Source organism: Orcinus orca, chromosome 7 (assembly GCF_937001465.1).
Source record: "Orcinus orca chromosome 7, mOrcOrc1.1, whole genome shotgun sequence".
NCBI classification, from domain to species: domain Eukaryota; kingdom Metazoa; phylum Chordata; class Mammalia; order Artiodactyla; family Delphinidae; genus Orcinus; species Orcinus orca.
Genome location: NC_064565.1, coordinates 12,611,077 through 12,633,381, shown reverse-complemented (window position 1 = coordinate 12,633,381; position 22,305 = coordinate 12,611,077).

Here is a 22,305-nt window from a genome sequence, read left to right as displayed (position 1 = left end):
TTTTTATTTTTTAATTACCAAACACGGCAGCTCTATGGCCATAAAAGGTGATTGAAAGTCTTTGTACAATATGTGAAACTGGCTGTTTTCCACTTATAGCAGGACATGAACCCAGTTTTATCACTGATGCTTATTTTCTGTTGACGTTTCTATGAAAACAAACGTAGATTGGGATTGCCCCACTCTGTTCAAGCTTTGACTGAAGACCATACTGTAGCATGGGAATCAATGTTCTCTCCACTTTGAAAAGCACCTTAAATGGAAGTATAATAGCTTTTCTAGAATCATCTAGTATGACTTTGGTGTGGAGGTCTGAATCAGTTTGCTACTAAGGTACATTGCATTGATTATTTTTATTTGTATACGTGTGTTTGCCAAAACCCAATGTTTTCCTGAGCACTTAAATTGCAATTATTTTTCTCTTCTCTCATGTGTAATTGATGTATCTATGCTCTTATAAGGACTACATGTGACATATTATCCACATAAATGACAGAATATAGAAAAATATATATATGTGTATGAGAGTTGGGATATTATTGCACTGTCTTCAGCTTGAACTAGAAGAACTGGATTGAATTCCAATGTTTGTGTAGTGTTTTCTTTTTTTTCATGGGCTGGAATGTATAGCAACAATAATAAGCTTCTGAGTTTTTAAGCAACATTCTCTGATGGCATTTTCTTTTTTCTTTTTTCTTTTTTTTTTTGCTTTTTGTTTTTTATGCAAGTCACACCAGTCTTCCCATGGTTCTTTGAAAAAGCCAAATTCCCTCCTGCCATGGGGCCTTTGTTCCCTTACTCAGAATGCGACTCCAGCTTTGCATGGCATTTTCTACACTTTCCTTAATTAACTTCTACTCAGCCCACAGATTTAAGCTCAAATGTGATGTTTTCAGGAAACCCTTCCTTTCTGTCCATCATTATTTTGTCCACAGCACTAAAATCTCTCCAAACACAGTGCTTGTCTCAGCCACACACAGTTATTCATCAGATCATGAGGCGGGGTGGAAATAGAACGACTAGGAGAGGCTTGAACATATAAAATTTTATCACTTGTTAGTGATTTTCACCATGGGTAGGGATGTATGGGTAACATGATCAGGTTATGTTTTAAATGAATGACACTGTCAGCAAAATAGTTGATAAAATAACATTGATTTTAGGAACATTTAGAAGTAAAATTTGTGATTAAGATGGGATGATTGGCTTGATATGTATAAAGGGAAAGGAAAGAGCCCGAGGCACCCTGTGGGTTTCTGGCTGGGTGACTGGCCAGGTAAGTTGTGAGGTGTTGACACAAGAAGAGATGATGTAGATTAGGATGGATGGAAGCAGGAGGAAGGACAATTCTGTCCAAAACAGGCTGAGTCTGAATTCCTGCAGAGCATCCAACTGGGGTGTGAAGGTTGGATATAGACATGTGAAAGCCATCAACACAACTTGTAATGTTGTTTACATCATGGTGATTCAGAACTCGACCAGAAAAAAACGTGAGCATTAAGAGAAAGCTAGAGAATAGAAAACTGACCAGTAACAGAGATAAAGACAGGAAAAAGGCTCAAGGACCTCCAAAGTGTATGTTGCCAAGGCTATTAAAGGATTTTCAAGAAGGATCAAGATCAGGGGCAAACAGTAACTCAGGGAGAATGATTCATTGAAACAATGCAATGTAATCCTCAGATCAGGAATATACTGCTGAGAATAGTTTTCAAGAACCTCGCTAAATCAGTGTAACCAGAACCACCCCCAACTTCAATATCTGATCAGATTCTTCAACCTCCACCATCCCCGGGTAATGTCTGATCACCTTGGCTTGTCCACAGCAAGAATCCTGTTCGGGCAGTTTAGCCAGAACCTCCCTCATCCCTGATGTTTCCTCTCAGTGATTTTCTACCAATTGACCCCCACTCTGCTTCTTGGCTACAAATTCCCACTTGCCCAACCTCTCTTTCCCACTGTAAAATTCCATTGCCCTGGTCTCTATACTAAAGAAAGCTGCCTTACCATCTTTAACAAGTGTCACTGAATATTTTTTCTTTAGTAGTTGTCCTATGGTTATCAGAAGCTCTAATTGTTATCTTGTTGATATATACTTGCGTTATAACAAGATTGTTATGATGAAAACAGCAATATGTATCACTTCATACCGGTCAGAATAGCCATCATAAAAGTCTACAAATAATAAATTCTGGAGAGGGTGTGGTGAAAAAGGAACCCTCCTATACTATTGGTGGAAATATAAATTGGTGCAGCCACTATGGAGAACAGTATGGAGGTTCCTTAAAAAATTAGAAATAGAGTTACCATATGATCCAGCAATCCCACTCCTGGGCATATATCCATAGAAGACAAAAACACTAATTCAAAAAGATACATGCACCCACAGTGTTCATACCAGCACTATTTACAATAGTCAAAACTTGGAAACAACCCAAGTGCCTATCAACAGACCATTGGCTTAAGAAGATGTGGTACATATATACAATGGAATATCACTCAGCCATAAAATATGATGAAATAATGCCATTTGCGGCAAAGTGGATGTACCTAGAGAATATTTAGAGAAGTAGAATACTTAGAATACTTAGAGAAGTAAATCAGAGAAAGACAAATATCATATGATATCACTTATAGGTGGAACCTAAAAAAGTAAGACAAATGAATCTATATATAGACTCACAGACTTAGAAAACAAACTTATGGTTACCTAAGCAGAGAGGGAAGGGGGTTGGGATAAAGTAGGAGTATGGGATGACAGATAGAAAATACTATACATAAAATAGATAAACAACAAGGATTTACTGTATAACACAGGGAATTATATTCACTACCTTATAATAACCTATAATGGGAAAAATCTGAAAAAAATATATAAAGCTGAGCTGCTTTGTTGTACACCCGAAACTAACACAATATTGTAAATCAGCTATAATTCAATTAAAAAACCCAGAAATATAATGAAAAGTTTTGGAGACTTGGCCAGGGTCGTTGAGCAAATAAGGAAACTGAGGTCTGGGAAGGCGTAAGCATGAGCTTCAGGATCACATGGTTGGTGAAAAGCAGAAGCTTATGCTTATCTCTGTCATGCAACTTCAATGACCAGCAGGTTTCCCCTCCCCATTCATGACATAACCCTTCAGTAACCCCATGAAACCCTTAAGATAAAACTTTGTCTTTCAGATCTTAGCAGTTTTTATTGATCTCTTGACAACCTTGGTACCTGAAAGGTGACTGCACAAAGAATCAAATAATAAGTAAAGAGAAAATCTTTCAGTAAGATTTTTGTGAATATCATTACAATATTCCCCAAAATGTTCTCAACATTAAGTCTGTATCAACATCGCAAGTCCTATCCTATGGTGAATACCTGGTATTATTATCGAAAGAGACAGAGAGTGAGTATTTTTATGATTGCATTTTAAAAGTTCTGTTCAAAACTGAACATTTTCATTAAGATATGCGACTTTTCAAGACTGTCTTCAAAACCAGTTCTTCAGCCCTCCCACATATGGTTTTAGTCTCCCAGTATTAGGGCCATGCATACTTATTCTCTCATATACAGCATTTTACACAAAAACTCAATCTCACATAAATTCCCACTGGAGGGAGATGGAAGGCAAAGAAAAGCAAAAGGATAATGTAGATAATATATGTTAAAAACCATGTTGGGAGAGATGCAGTTCCAGAATGGTGGAGTGAGAACCTCCAACGTTCTGATCATTCATAAGAGCAAAAAGAAAATATTGTCAAAATCAATTTTTTCAGAACTTTGGAAATTAAAAAAAAGGTTTAAAACAATCTGTGGAAAGTGACTGAATATCAGAACAGCAATCTTTGTGATGCTTTAACCCATCCTATTCCCAGCTCCATCATCACCTGGAAAACCAACAGCCTCCCAGTCACAGTAGTTTTGAAAACTATCAGTCTAGGAGCAACTGGAACAGGCAGAGAGGATTCAGAGCTCCAAAAACGTTCATTTCCCAGAGAACTGTCATTATATTACCCATCTGGCAGCTCCCTGGATACTCCCCATTCACAAGGTTTGTCTTCATCTGACATGACTCAGAACTTGCTCAGTGAGAACAGCTATTTCCCCAGGACAATTTTTGGAAAATGCAAGCTGCAATTGTTTAACATTAGAACTGCATGAGTGATGATAAAACTTGGGGCAGACTAAAGGATGACAAGAAAAAACTTAAAAGGAAAGATGGGGAATGAGATGTCCACAGTAGACTTTGAAAAGCTCTGAAATATTCCTGAAAATCTAGAAGGCCAGGCACTTTCATAGGACTGGATGCATGCCCAGGGTTGTGACATGCATGAGAGAGGCCCCAGCTCTCACCGTTGAGTGATGGTGAGGTTCTATGTAAGCAGGAAGTGAAAACTAAGGCAGAGTTGTAAACCACCAGACTGTTGAAGATGTGCCTTAATATATGCACAAAGGTCCTCAGCAAAGACTGGGAGATTTGTTGGTCCAAGGCATTTAATGAAATCTCTGTGCAACAATTTACTGACCCTAAGTTAACTGAACAGATTCTAGAGTGGCCACACATGAAAAAAAAAATACAAACTTCACAGGATTATTTCAAAAGTCACTAAAGAAAAAACAGCAGCAACAACAACAAACTCTGGAGGAAGGAAGAAAATGTGACTTCTGGACTTGCCAAATTATATTGTTTAAATGTCTATTTGTCAACAAAATTATGAGACATGCAAATAAATAGGAAATGTTGACCCATCAACTAATACTAATACCAGGCACAACCAGGCTGTCAACTCTCACTATTTCTATTCAACATTATACTGGAAGTTCTAGGCAGAGCAATTAGGTTAAATAAACAAGTAACAATAAAAGGAATACAAATTGAAAAAGAGTTCTAAAACTATCCTTACCTGTAGATATGTCTATGTAAAGACATGATTTTGTATACAGAAAATATATATGAATCCTCAAAACAAACTTTTAGAACAAATATATGAGTAGGGCGAGATTGCAGAATAAAAGATGAAATGCAAAACTCAATTGTGTTTCTATACTCAAGCAAGGAACAATCCAAAAATAAATTAAGGAGACAGTTACATTTACAAGATATACAAAAGGGTAAAATACTAAGGAATACATTGAACAAAAGAAGTATAAGATCTGTACAATGAAAACTACAAGGTACTGTTGAAATACCTTTAAAAGAACCTAAATAAATGGAAAGACATCCATGTTTTCTGGATGAGAAGAATTAACATTAAGATGTCAGTTCTCCAAAACAGATTCAACATATTCCTTATCAAAGTCTTGGTTGATGTTTTTGTAGAGAGTAACATATTCATACAAAAATTCATATGAAAATGCAATGGACCCCAAATAGTCAGAACAATCTTGAAAAAGAAGGACAAAATTTAGATGACGCATACTGTACACTTCCCAATTTTAAAACTTACAAAGCTACAGCAACAAAAGCTGTATGGTACTGACATAAGACTAGATACATAGATCAATAAAATATGATTGAGAGGCCAAAAATAAGTAAACTCAAGTTTATGGCAAATGACTTTCACTAAAGGTCTCAAGACAAATGTCTTTTTAAGAAATGGTACTGGGACAACTGGATATCTGTGTGTAAATGAATAAAGCTAGATTTCGACCTCATCTTATACACAAAAATAACACAACATTGTTCATAGACATAAATGTAAGTGTAAAACTAAAAATCTTTTAGAAAAAAAATGTGACATTGGATTAGGCTATGGGCTCTAAAGATACAACACCAAAAGCGTACTTACCAAATAAAATATATAGAGATTGAACTTTATTAAAATTAAAAATTTCTGTGATGTGCCATCTAAAAACTCAAATTGAAAAGTCAATCTACATAATGGGAGAAAATGTTTGCAAATCACATAACTAGTAAGGGATGGCATCCAGACTGAAGAGCTTTTGCAAATAATCTAATTATTAAATGGGCAAAGGACTTAATAAATATTTTTCAAAAGAGGATATACAAATGATCAATAATCTCAAGAAAAATGCTTAATATCATTAGTCTTTAGGGAAATGTAGATCTAAATCGCAATAAGATATTTCTTCACAGTCACTAAAGACAAAAAGACAGGCAACGCCATGTCACATTGAAGATGTGGAAAAATTGAATTCTCATACACTCTTTTTGAAATTGTAAAATTATACAGACACTTTGGAAAACAGTTTCACAATTTCTGTAGATGTTATACTTAGAGTTACCATATGACCCAGGAATTTATCTCCTAGGAGTTTACCTAAGATAATTGAAAGTATATGTCTACACAAAGCCCTGTGTACAAATACTCCTGGTAGTATTCTTCATAATAGCCCAAAGTGGAAACGACCCAAATATCCATCAACTGATGAATAGATAAACAAAATGTGTTCTATTCATACAGTGTGATATGATTTGGTAATAAAAAGGAATGAAAAATGGCACATGCTACAATGCAGATGAACTTTGAAAACATTTTGCAAAAAGAAAGAAGCCAGGTACAAAAGACCATGTATTGTATGCTTCCATTTGTGTTAAATGGCCAGACTTGGTAAATCCATAAAGACAAAGTAGGTTTCCCTGGTGGTGCAGTGGTTGAGAGTCTGCCTGCCGATGCAGGGGACACGGGTTCATGCCCCGGTCCGGGAAGATCCCACATGCCGCAAAGCGGCTGGGCCCGTGAGCCATGGCCGCTGAGCCTGCGCGTTCGGAGCCTGTGCTCCGCAACGGGAGAGGCCACAACAGTGAGAGGCCCGCATACCGCAAAAAAAAAAAAAAAAAAAAAAAAAAAAAAAAGATTTTGATCAGTTAAACATCTATATACTCACCCTTTAGAATTTTATAGATTATAAAATTCTACAGTAATCCACATGGCCCCCTTTTTATGTATTCTCTCACATTACTCCCCAAGTCATTTTTGGCGTCTGTAAAACACAAGCATTGAACATAAATGTTGTCCTCAAGCATATTCATGAGATTACACTTTTACATTAATTGAAAATTCAGCATAAATCCTTATTTTATCACACGTAATGATTATCATAATTCCCTTCTTTTAAACCCAATTATTTTTCAATTAGAAATTCAAATGATTTTTAAAGTTTCTATCTTCACCTTTAAGTGACAGAGACACTCCACATAGATTATTTCAATTATATTTTAAAATATTGTGTAATGATGATATGTTTAAATGTCATCTAAAGTATTGTGATAAGAAAACCAAATTCATTAATGAAATATAAGATGATAAATATCTAATTATTTCTTGAAAATCTCCATTAAACATTTTTAGCATTTCATTAATGTGTGGAAGAAGCAGAATAGAGTTTTTAAAAAATCCCTTAAAGGTTTTGGTCATCTCCTTCTATGCTCCAAGAGCTGTTAATTCATTTATAATCTGCTTGGACCCTATGTCATTAGCAGGTGAGCAGGAAAGGACTTTGAGGTCCCATAGGAACAATACGTGTGAGAGGGCAGAGGACAAGGAAGGCAAGCATGTTACCTTCAGAGAACTCGATTGGTTTAAGATCGTTGGAATCCATGGCATATAAGGAAACGCAACAAGAACCTTTTCATTTATCTCATTTAGTCCTCTAAAAACAAATCTGTAAAGTTAGTGCTATACACAGGAGGAAATTATGACTCAACCTCTGTTAAGGGTCTTGCATCAACTCACCAAATCCTGAAAAAGCAGAGCTGAGCTTCAAACTCATTTTTGTAATTCTTCTGTAAGTTTTTGCCTTTATCCCAGCTGCCTTCCTCAGTGTTACTGCTGTGGAGAAAATGGCATAGGGTCAAGTGAGGTAGAAAATGAATAGAAACTTGAAAAAAAGGGGCACTGAAGGGATATGCATCTCATTCGTCCCCAATAACTATGCCCAAGACCACTTTGCCTGACTTACAGAAGCCATTCTTGTGAAACCTTGCTGAGCTAAAAGGGAAATTTCAGGTTGTGTTTCTGTAAAGATGGATAATCCCAGCAAATGAACTCTTTAGTCAAAAGGAGATTCCAGGCGATGACTGGTGACTATGCTATGCTGACTTGCTATTTGATGAATAATCGGTCTCTATTGCTAACCAGAGTTGAGATGGATGTGCACGCACAGGCAGCCCCAGACTTTCAAACTGAACCATCACTTCAGTAATAGTTTAGTATGCGTTTCTATCCACGGTGTGACAGTAGGGGAGAAGTACATGAATGTGGGGACATGACACCATTTCTTTCAAGGTTCAGTCTTTCAAAGTAGAAATTGAAATAGCCATTCATGCTCTCTATGAACATTTCCTCAACATATGTTGCATATTCAGCTATGAATTAGATTATTTTGTGAAATAGATACATCCAAGGTCCAGCTCACCTCTACAATTCATTTATAACATAACCAGTTAGCATAATTCAGCACATAAGAAATAACAGACCTATTCAAAGTAAGTAATTAAGGGAGATGTGAAATTTCAAGAATAATAGAAAAGGGCTTTACCACTTACTAGCCATGAGACTTCAAACATGTTACTTAGCATCTGTCTCAGTTTTCTTGTCTGTAAAATGGAGACGATAAAAAAAATGGAGATAATATGATTTATTGCCTATGTTGTTATGATAAATGACATGCATGCAAAGTGTGAAACACAGCTCTTGACAAACATTAAATGCTCAATAAAAGCTAATTATTATTTAGTAATTAATAAATTATAATTACAACTAAATTGTTTATGATTTCAAACAAGGCATTCATCTTTGGTTAGAGTCTAGTCAATGTAAATGTGGAAATCAATTTAGGCAGAGGATCCTAAAAACTCCTTCCAGGCAGAAATCTTCTGACCCCAGTTGGAATGATCCAAAAGATCATGGAGTATCAAATGCCATTTGCCTCTCTGATTATCTACACCCTTGTCAGGACTTTGAGTACGTTCTCTCCTTCTCATTTCTCTTAGTAGACTAGATTTGTCAAACATCTGCCCTTGTGTGCTGATGAGTGTAAGTTGAGCTAGGACACAAATTACCTTGACACCCTAGTAGAGAGATTGGAAATGCTATTTTCATGTATCTGCTAATAGCTGTCCTCCCCAACAGCACCCATGTGACCTTTAAATACCACAGACGCTAAGTGGCAAAGGAGAATAATAATGGCATTTTAATTGATTGGTAAATTATTGAGCAGCATTAGATAATACACCATAACACCTCTTCCCTCTCCCTGCTCCACTCCGTCTCACTGGAACAAATCATTCTATTCTCTGGGGGGTTCCTGTTTTTCTTACAGTGAATCCGTGATCCATTTGACCCTGTCTTCTGTGGTGTAACATATAAGTTGTTAAAAATAATGTGTGCAGATAAATGTGAGGGAAAATAGCTATGTGGAAATTGCTAAAAAGCAAATGTCATTGTAGACTACATTTCACTCCAGTTTTAACCATTCAGAGTAAAATATAAACAGATAGCATTTTGGATTTATTCTTGCAATTTTAAGATGTGATTTTAAAAATGAATTTAATAACAAATTTAAAGTTCCTTTGGGCATGATTCTCTGGGGTGTCTAAATTTCTGACCCTGGTAGGAATTACCAAGCTCTGATACTGATCCCAAAGGAGTGACTAAATGATTTTTATCCCATAATATGACATTACTACTTTTGAAATCATTATGTTTATAGCAATCCAAATACAATCTTCCCAGCCCAATGAAACTCTGGCCTCATTTAAAACTCCCAAATCATCTCAACCCACTCTGAATTCACTCCTTCTTGGAAATAGTTAGAATTTTAACCACTCTAGACGTCAAGACTAAGGACTCTTGCACAGTTTCATATTTTTCAATCTTTTCCTCCCAACTAGATCTCAATTTTCAGGAAAAACTTACAGGTCTCCAACACTTTTCATGTTGCACAGTGCAGAAAACAGGGGAAAGTGTGGAAGAAGTGGGAGACACAGAGGCATCAGGAACAGCCTGTGTGGCCATGAGAAATGGATTCTCTGAATCACAATCTCTTAATCTGTAAAGTTCCATGGAGTTGTTGTAAGGAAGAAATAAGAAACCTTGGTGTTCCCTATACAAGGTGTTTAGGGTGACATAGAGCTATGCAAACCAGAGCCCTTCAAGGAAGGCCTTGTTTCCCCAGATACTGAGAATGTGGTCAGCAGACATTCCCCAGCCACTGTGGGGTTTGCCTCAGCTGCAAAGAACTGTCTGCCCAAGGACACATCTGTCCCAGAGCAGCCCGCTTCTAATGACTAACTGTCAATCAGTTTCAATCCAAAGCAATAAATCTCTGATTGTCCTTTCAGGTTTTCCTTGTGCCCAGTATTAGATTCTCACCCTCTCTTCCACTGATGTTGATCCCTGAATTGTACCCTGCTGCCAAATTCTGCCTCACCACCTGATGCCAGAGAATAAAACCTGCAAGGAGCTTGTTACACATTAATCTTATCATTGAGTCTTTATCTCTTCCTCCAAGGACAGAAAACCCAGCCTTCCTGGTTCCCTGATCATCCCTCTTTCTGAATTATCCTCTGTTGCTCCTCTGATAAGATCCTTTAAGCTAATATCACTGCAAAATGCCCCGGCCTTATAGTTCTCCATTCCCCAAACACTCTCTCCCACACATCCACTGTCACCAACAACATAAGCATGGAACGACTTAGGGCACCTCCAATAGTCTCTCACATTTCTTTGTTCTATGGGACATGTCCTCTTCCCTCAAAATGCCATAATTCCTCTGTCTCCTTGAAGATTTAGTTCTCTCTTCAGCTTCCCTGAGAAATCTTCTTGGGTCCCTTAGTTTGTGTATGGTGTTCCTTGGGACTCTGGGCTTCCTCTTGCATGTAACAATTGTGCTTTGATAGACTGTACATTTTTAGGTATATTTCCCATTCGTCGGTAAACTCATAATGGGGATGGGGCTGACAGGGAAAGGCACACTCATCTCCATAGCGCAATTCTTAGCACAGGGTCCCGGGTTTGTTAAGCATTCAGAATCATTTGTGGAAAGACTGGATGAATGAGCAAGTGAATTAATGAATAAATGATGCTTTTTTCAGAGTGTCAGGTTAGTTATCTTTCTAGATTTTTCCCCTACTGTTACCATTAGTGTTTGAGAAGTGAAAACCCTTTGACATGATTCCAAACCAAGAGGAGCTGGACTAGTTTTCTGTATATCTGCCTGTCCAATAATCTTGCAGCCCAAGTCCCAAGAAAGGAGGAAGACAGTAACCATGTGCTATTTTTGCCTGCAGGGTGATAAAAAACATGTGTCCACAAGTAAAACTACTGTCCCCACAGATACACTTACAGTGGCAGTGTGTATGTAACCTTCTCCCTCGATGGATGCTAAAATTAGTTCATTCAAAGAATCATTCAAATTTCACATCCTATACAAGTTCAGTATCAAGATGCTCTTGAGTTTGAGAAATCAATAGGGAGTAATACCCAAGAAATGACTTGTATGGGTAGGTTCAGAAGGTGAGCGTATGCTCAGAAGCTGGTCCTAAAGCCAAAGAAAGGGGGAGAACATCAATGCAATGGGTTAAAGATGGCAATTTAGGAACAGAAGTGGACAAAGAACTTCACTAGAGTTAGGCAATTGAGCTCTGAGGATCGTTATGCTCATGTGAAAATGAGGATAATGATACTTAATTCCTAGTAATATGATGAATGTTTTTTATCCTCTGTGGTGAGGGTTGGAAATATGTTTAGGATTGTGGGCACAGGCAATATGACCATCATTGAATGCCTTCTATCTGTCTAATGGCAGATGGTAGAAGACAACTTTACTTACTTTCTGATCCTGCCCAGGAACAGCTCTGTTATATGACCACTCATGTTTAGATTAGTGCTCCTGGCCTTGGTAAGTTTAAACTCTTGCAGAGCAGGCATTATCCACATGACAGCACTCCTTCCTAAGATGGGCAGGGGTGGTTGGAGGACTGTCCCCAGCTGCAATCACTTGCATTTAAGAAATATTTTCCTCTTGAAAACAGACTGACTTATGTGTCTTGAATCTTTGTGGTTTCTCTCTGAGTATTGATCTATGGGTATGAAGGGAACAACAGCAACAACTCAGAAGCCCAGAACTAATCTCCAAACTTCTAGAGAGATAGGGTTTCTCCATCACCACTGAGCCCCAAGTTGTAAGACATCTGGGCTCCCTTAGCTCCCATGGGCTATGTATGGAGTACAGGAAATCTTTCCAATGCATCTGTAAAAAACACACATGGAATAATATAAGTGCTATCCTGCCATGCCATGGGTACCAGTGTCAATCAGAAGACAAATCAAAAGTAAAGGAGTAATAAAAAGAATCTCCCTCTGGCACTTGATTCTTTTCAGCCACATCAACCCGTTAGAACGATGATGGATGATGAACAACTCAGATAATCCATGAGCTGTAGATGAGCCTGTCTCCTCTGCCTTTAGCAATTGGCTCCCAGGTCAGCAATCTAGATGGAAGACTTTCCAGATTTACAGCACAGGGATTTGGGGGGGAGGAAAAGAGAATGTATAGAGAGGAATTTGAAATGAGCCTTGGGTTGTTAGTAAAATTTCCAGGTTCACAGCAGCTAAATTCTGGCTCACTCTGATGTCAGATACAACTGACCCTAAATACGTATGTAGTGCCAGACACCAGTCCTGGCAATGGGGCATAGAGAGGCAGTGCAATGGTCTGGTTAAGACTGGGATTCTGGAGCCAGTCTCCCTGGGGAGGAGCACACTGTAAGGCTTGGGCCACCACCTCCTGCTCTGGGCCCCAGGTTCTTCACCTGTAAGATGAAGTTAAGAATACTTGCCCACAGGATTGTTGTAAGGATAAATGAGTTAATACAAATGAGGGGTTTAGAGCAATGCTTCAGTAACTTCCCAATAAGTGGTCGCTATTGTAACTATTAATGAAGAGAAGGATAGACACAGTCATTCTATTCTGCTCCTTCTAACTTCCAGCAGAACTCCAGACACCACCCTCCTGCCCAGAGCCCCTAAATGCCTCCCTCCTCAGGTGTGCCATTTGGTGCGCCTGTCAATCTTTGCCATCATCAATGACCTTGCATTACATGTGTGCTGTAGCTGTCTTCGTGTCCTGCATCACATGCTCCTCAGTATCTCATCTTGAGCAGTCCTCTCAAACCCAGCCCCCACCCCTCAATCCACTTAGATGCAGCATCTTCAGGTGATAATTCTGATAATGCCTCCTTTCCTGTCTATAAAATCAGACACATCCTTTAACATAATTTGGCCTCAGTTCTCCATCCATGATATAAGAGCTAGGAATACATTACCTCTAAGGTCATTTTCCACTTTAATTTTCTGTGATTTTATGACTACATGCTGTGGGTTATTAAAAATATAATCCAGTTCCATGGATTTAAGAGACACAATCTTATGTGTCTGTCAATCAGTTTTAATCAGTTAAATCTGATGGATTTAAGAGACACAATAGATGTTCCCCAAGATGGAAGTGGGGTTCAGTATTATCAAGGTAAAGAGCTCTGAACACAGGTCATAATGGAAGAGGTGTTTATCCCTGGAAAACTGATGTGTTACTAACAAGGGATAAAACTTACTCAGTGCCAAAGGAAAGCCAAGGATATACTGAGGAAAGTGGCCACTTGACCTGATCCTCTTTTTGGAAGGTAAAAGTTAGCAATGAACCAGAGGCTAGGATAGTCAACAGAAGAAATAACCTGGAAGCAAGTGTTCTAAGAAAAAGGCTGGGAACACCAGGAAAGAAAAACAAAACAAAACAAAACAAAACAAAACAAAAAACTCTGGGGACTCTTTGTGTTATTAGTTACTCTTTGGCAGAGATTTTATTTTCAGAGGACTGAACGAAGGTGGGCAATGCCATTTCCTTTTTCAGGACAAATAAGATCACAGTTCACTGTGATCTGAAAGAAGGAAATACTTCAATATCACCTTCTGGATTTGAACATCACCGAATTCTGAGTGTGTGTGTGTGTGTGTGTGTGTGTGTGTGTGTGTGTGTGTGTGTTTGCACAGACTCCTAAACTGGAGTCAAATGAGATGTAAAAAAATATCCACGAAGAAAACCATTTGGAAAACATTAAGGAATTGAGCCCAAATCAGGAGTCCTGATGTTTTGTTGTTTTTCTTTCCCCTCTTAGCCTCAGTATGGTCATTCTAAAGATTTCCATAGTGTTTGATGCTTTAATTTTCTTCCCTGTGTATAAGATAATTTGTTTTCAGTTGAGGTAACATCTGTTTCTGTAGATAATGAAGTTATTAGATGTCGATCAATTTAATAAAGCCACAAGGCTTTCCTGACTTCTTTATGCATAATCAATGAATTTGGATGCAAAATGTGAAAAATGATCTAAAACTTCCATTAACATAGTCATTTTGTAATTATGTTGTGCTGGCAATCAGAGAGCTATTCAAACATGGCATTATGAAAACAAAGATTATTCAATCATTACGGGGTAGCAAGACAGAGGCCAGGGAAGTGGTCTATCTCCCTTTTGCCCTTGAACAACAGTTTCTGCTCTTTATTACCTGACATACTTTTATTTTATACCTCCTATTGTTAATGCTTCTATTCCACCTGTTATAATAGATGTCATTTCTAGAGTGTTCTAGGAATTTTGCATATATTTTCCACACTTAATCTTCCCAGTTATTCTGGGAATAATATAATAATATAAGTAATTATTAATATTCTTCATTTTACAGATGGCTGAGAGAGACTGGTAACCCATGCGGTCTCCCCAGATGGAATCAGAATTCAAACCTCAGCCTCTGGACTTTGGAGTCCAGCCTTCATCTTGAATCTCCCTCTTTTACCTCTTTATTGCACTCCTAATTGAATACATGTTTCCAGAGTTATTAACACTGTACCTTGTTTCTTGTTTGTTCATTGACCTGTGATAGTTTAAGGGGACTCAAGCAGCTTTGATTCCCATAGATTTCAAAAGACATCACACAAGCCCCAGAATTCTTTGTTTCTGGAGTTTGGGAAATTAGCAGATAGACCATCTTCACTATGAATAGTGGGGGTAAATTTTCAAGTTGATGGGATGCCAGCAAAAGAATGAATCAGGATTGAGGTTAAACAGTGCAGATAAAACTTGAATCAAGATTACCTTCTAGTCATAGAAAATATACAAATTCCTTTAAAGCCAAAATAGTTTGTGACTTTCATCTTAATCTTGTGTGCTATACCAACATGGGGATATAAATTTGCAAAAGAGTCTATTTATGCCTTTGCTGTCAAATCTGATAATTCTTGTTTCATTTAAGACATTCTTCTTAATTTGTAATTTTTAAAGCCAATAGCAATAAAGGCAGTGGTATAGTATAAGTGATAAGATAGAGGTCACCTGGATGTGAAGCTCCTTAAGGTCCTTCCAGGCTCAACTTTTGTTGTTTACTTCAGGTTTTCCTCCAACAAGTAGAGATGAAAGTGTTCTCTTATTTATCACATAGTTATTTTGAGGATCAATGAGTGAGTGTGAAATTCAGACACTTTGAGAAGTGTAAAGAGCTAGATCAATCTAAATATTATTTGGTAATACCTGGTTTTGTTAATTTCCATCTAACATTAGATTTCCGTCCCATGGGTATCATGGCTTTCATGTGCTCATTCCAAAGTTAACTGACCATGGTTTTATCAAAGTTCAATGCAGATGACATAATACTTTTACTCATAAATTATTTTCTTTTAAAACAGAAATGTAAATGAAATACTCATTACTAAGTTTGCTAGTCACTCTTCCCTGCTCCTGTCACCATGCCACATCTTGGAGAGGCAAGATGACTGAGTGAGACCACAGTGCAATGTTAAATTCCTTTCATTGTTTTCCAACAACTATGGAATTAGAATATACAAGTCTTTAGAATTAGTAAGTGATACTTCAAATTTGACATGTAAATGTATCTTACTTTAGGCATTAAATATATAATGGACAGCATATTGAGATTGTTGCGATTAATGTATACATAGTACTGTATGTAAAATAGATAACCAACAAGGACCTACTGTATAGCACAGGGAACTACACTCAATAATTTGTAATAACCTAAAAGGGAAAAGAATCTGAAAAAAATAGATATATTTATATGTATAACTGAATTACTTTGCTGTACACCTGAAACTAACACAACATTGTAAATCAACTATAGTTCTTCAATAAAAAATACATATATATAGTGGAAATTTTATGTATAAGTTCACTATTAACCATTAAATACTGTTTTAAAGACCAAGGATCTTGGCTGTGGATTCCTATGCTCATGTAATGCTACAGGTACATCCTTCATTATTACCGAAATTCTTGCTTTGTAAATTTGTTACTTTATTTTTGGCAATCCCAGGGTTTCTAACATGAAACACACCTGTATACATAAAGTTTTATTACTGTGTGTTTGGTTAGAATGACATTTATTTTTCATTTATTTATTTTTGAATGTGAGATTGGAGAAATTTCTTTTTTGGGAGCGGGTACTGAAGACTTGAAAAAAATCATTGAGAAAAAACAACTTTTGGAGCTCTCTGACTCTTGGATTATAGGAAAGATGAGTATAAATCTTGGTTTAGTCTTTATTTGAAATAGTCTGGATTCGTGCCTGTTATCCTGGGTTTCCATATGGCTTTGCAATTCTCCATTGACTTTCCATATTTAGTCCAGTATTATTTATTCATTTTATTATATTTTAAAATTAAGGTATAGCTTACATACAGGAAAGTCTAAAAGCCTTAAACGTACAGCTTAATGCCTTTTGCATATGTACACACCTGTGTAGCTGCTGACAAAATCAAGACACAGAAAACATTTCTGGCAACCTAGACTCTCCTGGCACATTCAGCTGACGTCTCCCTGGAAGAAATCAATATTCTGACCTCTAACACTATAGATTAGTTTTGCCTGATTTTGAACTTGATGTTAATGGAGTCATAACCAAGTATTATTGTTAAAGTTACATGAAAATCAGCCAGAAGTTTGTTACATCTCTGCTTTGTTCTTTAAGCTTCTTTCATGGTCTCTTCTAATAATGTACAAGATGCTTGCAGAAAATAGTTCTGACCTTATGTGTGATTTAATGTGAAAGATTATCAGACATAATACATCTTTCTTTGCCATATCCTCTCCAGGCACAAGGGCACATTCAGGGGACACACCTTAAGACAATGTGCCCTCAGGCAGGAGCAGCTGGCTATGGCCAGCTTCTCAGGATGTAGGAGAAGAAGTATTCTTTTTAGTTGTCCCTGATGGCCACTTGGTGTGTTGCCATGGCCCCTGTCAAAATCGGCAAGATGCACAAAGCCACCAAGCCTGCAGTAAGTGGTGTCAGTGGGAAATGATGGGAGTTTATTAGTTATAGATAGAATGTGGTGGGGAAAATGCAGGACTGAGCATCCTGGTTTAGAGGTAGATGTACAGAGGTAAATCCAAGCAGTCTTGCTGCAGAGGTTTGGTCATTTGTTATACAGTGCATAAACAACTATTTGTTTACTGTTTGGTAACACCTTTTTTCTTATCTTGTAATAGTTTTCAGTCATAATGAGGTCAAAAGAATGAAAGCTGTTTGATGAAAAATTAAATACATTTGTCCCTTGAACAATGGAGGGTTAGGGGAGGTGACCCTCCATGAAGCCAAAAATCCAGCACAGCAGGAAAAGGAGTGTCCAGACCCCACTAGACCATCTAAACCACTTCAACTGCAGTCTTATTTTAACAATGTCCTTCCCCCAAATTAATTTTTGCAACACTGTTGGGAAAGTTAATTTTGCATTTACCAGTCATGAAACAGTGATGTCAAACCATCTCTATTTTATTTAGGTGGAGAATAAGGGTAAGGAGAGAGGAGAGAAAAATGATTATTTTAAACAGAAACCTTTTAAATAACCAACAGTGAAGACTGGAGGTCTTTGCACCTACTGCTGACATCCTTATCTAGCAAAGACCTTGTGTCCCTGTGAGGGCTCAGCCATTTAATATGCTTGGGTCATCTCTATCTCATCCTGTACTGTTTCTGCCTCTACCCATGTCAGTCAATCTCTCCTGAGGACATATTTTCTCTGGTTTTGGTTCCTGCTTAATCATGTCTTCTTACTCATTGCTCACATTTATCTAATGCTGAGTAACAACCCCAAAACTCAGTAACATAAAACAACCACCATTTATTATTTTTCATGATTCTTTGGGCTGACCGAATGCTGACACATGACTTCTCTGCTCCACGTGGCATTGCCTGAGGCTGCCCTCAGCTGGGTTAGGTTGTGAGGTCTAAGAAGTTTTCACTCACATATTTGTTTCACAGCACTCCTCCATATGACTTCTTGTACCTTTGTGGCTTCCTCACATCTTGGCGTCTCTGAGTACTCAGACTTCTTGCTTGGCAAATCACTTAAAGAGCAAAAGCAGAGACTTCCAAGCTTCATTTCATTCTATTCATAAAAGAAAGTTATGAGGCAAACCTAGATACAAGAGGAAAGCCAGGAATAAACGTCATTTCCTAATGGGTAAGAGAGGCATATATTTACAAGGAAGGAAGGATTGAAGATGCCATCTTTGGAGTTTCTGATATAGTCACAGCTCTTGACTCCACTTTACTCATTGTCCCCACTTACTGACTTCTCTATGTGTTCTTTAGCTTTTAATTTTCCCCAATTAATTAACAAGCCTAATATCTCTGGTTCAAATTTCTCAGGGAAATAATTATTCAGTTGATTACCATTGCCCTTGCCTGCATTAAACTTTCAAAGAAAAGCCCCTCACATGTCATCAATCATTTTGCATAGATTAGTGATTCGTGAATTTGATGTTGGTTTTTCAACCAATTGGCTGTGGCTCCCAAGGGCAAGAACAGGTGTTGTACTGAAAGGCAGACATGGGATGCCTCATCAGAGCAGGGTTGGTGGGAGTGGTCATATCCCTCAGAAAGATGCAGTGACTCAGAAGGATGCACCTTGACTAGTCTGCTCTATGCGAGCCATCTCTTAACTAATGAATCAAAATGAGGCATTGATTATATAGTCACCTGGTTCTTTAATTTTCTCTCTTTAAAAGTGTTCCTTGCTTATCTGAAGCTCCTCTGCTCATGGGGTGAGATAAAAGCAATCTATCACATAAATATCCAGACTGAATTAAATCATTCATCAGCCTCTAGAATTCCGGGCTGTTTGTTCTTAATTTCTCACATTGTAGTCAATGTGATCAGAAGGACTTCCTGGAACACACAGTTCTCTTTCAAATACCTTTCAGATATGTAATTTATAAAATAAAGGGACCTCTCCATTGTAGTATGTACCACAAACTTCTTTCTCCCACAAATTTCTTTTGATTGCTTTACACTGTAATTGCATTGCTTTGAGCTTTTTTTTCTTCCTTTCTTTCATTTTATGGTGGAAAACTTAATAATGAATGTATCCAAGCATACCTGTGATGTAACTTCCTCATATATATACTAAGAAGTCCTTACTGTCTGATGCCCAGAAAGAGTAATACATGAGAAATGAGAATTAATAAACCGACATAAGCCTGGTACATAAGAAGATTGAGATTTTGTACCAAAGGACTGAAATCCTTTGCACAGTTAGCCAATTTCTATTGGAAGGACAACAATTCACCCATTTTTTTTTATCTTTCTTCTCTTAAACAACTGTTGATACTGTGTACAGGTTTCAGTACACTCACGCTGTGCAGTGTCAATCCATTGATTCTAAGCTGATAATATATGGCTGAAAAGTTTTCTTTTGCCTCACTAATCATTTATTGTATTCCTGTTACTTATTTAGGGCTTTACTAAATATTTGAGATATCTGCCCTCATAAAGCTCAGAAAAGTGGACGAAACATGCATGTAAGATAAAACGTTTTGTAAGATACAGTTAGGGCACAAAGGAGAAAGTGCTCATTCTGCTGAGGAAGGAAGGAACAGAAAAGACTTCATGGAAGAAATGAATAGAAATTTGAAGTTGTATTTTTTTATGAAATTCTTCATTGTTGTCAGCATTTGATATTGTCTTTCTTTTCAATTGGAGCCAGTCAGCTGGGTGTTTTATAAGACTGTCTATATCTTCATTAATTTTGTTTACTTATTATATTAGTTACTAAGAAAATTATATTAAAATATCTCCACTTATATTGTATAGGTCTTATTCTTCTCATAAATATGTCTATGTTTTCTTTGTTTGCATTGTTGGGGAAGTTTAAATCAGTACATCCACTCTAGAAATCAGTTTGACATTATCCAGAAAAGATGATTGTTCATATGCCCTACGACTTAGCCATTCCAGACTTTGACATGTTTAAAAAAGAAATCCTTGTTCATGTGCATGTGTAGATAATTCAGAACAGCAGTATTCATAAGAGTCCCAAACTGGAGATAATACATATGTCCGCCCATAGCAGAATGAGTAAATAAATAAACTGTGGTATATTCATCTATCAATGGAATATCATAGAACAATGAAAAATAACAATTGATATCTAAAATTAATAGCATGAATAATATCACAGACAAGGTTAAGCCAAAGAAGGCAAATACAAATGCATATTATATGACACTTGTACAAGTCAAAACTGGCCAAATTTTTGTATTACTAGAACACTAAATAATCATTGCCTTAGAGAGACAGATGGAAACAGTGAGAGGGAATGGATGTGAGCCGGCCATTTGAGGGGGTTAATGAGAGATTTAAGTGATAATTTAATTAATTAAATTGGTTATTATTAAAAAGAGGGCTGCTTTCTGAAAATTCGTTGAATGGAACATATATGTGTTGTGCACTTGTCTGTATATTTGATACACCAATTTAAAATATATATAAAAACCATGGGAGTGGCCAAGCTGGCAGAGTAGGAAGACCCTGAGCTCACATGCTCTACAGGCAACTCAAAATTACAACTATTTACAGAGAAACTATTGATGACAAAAAACAGAAGAATAGAAGAAAATATCTTCTACAACTAAAGATACAAAGAAGGAACCACAACAGGATGGGTAGGAAGAGCAAAGATGCTGTACAGTCAAGATCCACACCCCCAGGTGGGTGACCCACCAGCAGTAATTACAATTGCAGAGGTTCTCCCCAGGGAGTGAGTGGTCTAAGCCCCACACCAGGCTCCCTGGCCAAAGGGTCCTGCACCAGGAAAATGAGCTCTCAGAACATTTGACTTTGAAGGCCAGCGGGGCTTATTCTCAGAGGAGCCAGAAGGCTGTGGGAAATAGAGACTCCATTCCTAAAGGGCACACATAAAATCTCACATGCTCTGGGACCCAGGGCAGAAGCAGTAGTTTGAAAGGAGGCTGGGTCAGACCCACCTGAAGATCTGGGAGAGTTTCCTGGAGAAGCAGAAGGCAGCTGGGGCTCACCCTGAGGACAGAGACACTGGCAGCAGCCATTTGTGGAAGCTGGATCTATCACGTGGGCACTGGGCTGGCAAGTGCCGTTGTGGAACCCTCCCTCTAGCTCATTAACCCTGGGACCTGTACTCACCCACCAGCTTGTCAACACCAGTTCTGGGACACACCTTAGTCCGACGAACTAGGCTAGCAGAGACAGAGCCTCATGGACCAGCAGGCCTGCTGCCTTAAAAGCTCCTGAGCCCACAGCCCCCCAGGACCTCTGTATTCTTTAATAGAAGGGATCTTAAATTATATGAAACTCAAAAGAAAACAACTGCCCCAAATAATAGGCATTAGTGTTCTCCAAAGTTTTATTACATGAATATTCTGTGTCCTTCATATATTGATGCTGTGATCCATAAATCTTATACACAGTAGTGTTAATGCACAATATAGAGTGTATATTATATACACAAATAGAACATTATAAAGTTTTATATAAATGGAAGTTTTACCATTTTCTTTCAGCACCTCAGTAGATCAACTTCAGATGTCCCTTTTGAGAATGGACTGTGAATTCAGCCTGAAATAGGCACATCTCTGTTACGAAGGAGTCTTCTGGAAGAGTTGATGGTAATGCTCTTTCTTTCAGAATATTGAGGTAATCTGTGTCTTTTTTCCTTAAGAAAAGGGTTATCATGATTTTTAGAAAATAAGAGCAAAACTTTCATATAAGAACTGACCTTTGGCACTACTCAGAGAAAGACAGCATGAGTCTTTGACATCCAATCATTTACATTCTGAGAAGCTCTTCCTCCTTTGGGCTTACTTTTTGGTGGCGAGTTCATGGAAGTATTGTCTTGAATTGAATCTTGAGACAATCATTAAATTGTTAAAAAAACAATATCCGCAATGGGCATTTTTGGGGTAATGGGAATTTGGGGTGTGAAGGGGATTTTTGCGTGATTATTTAATTTTATTTTTAATCTGGGTCATA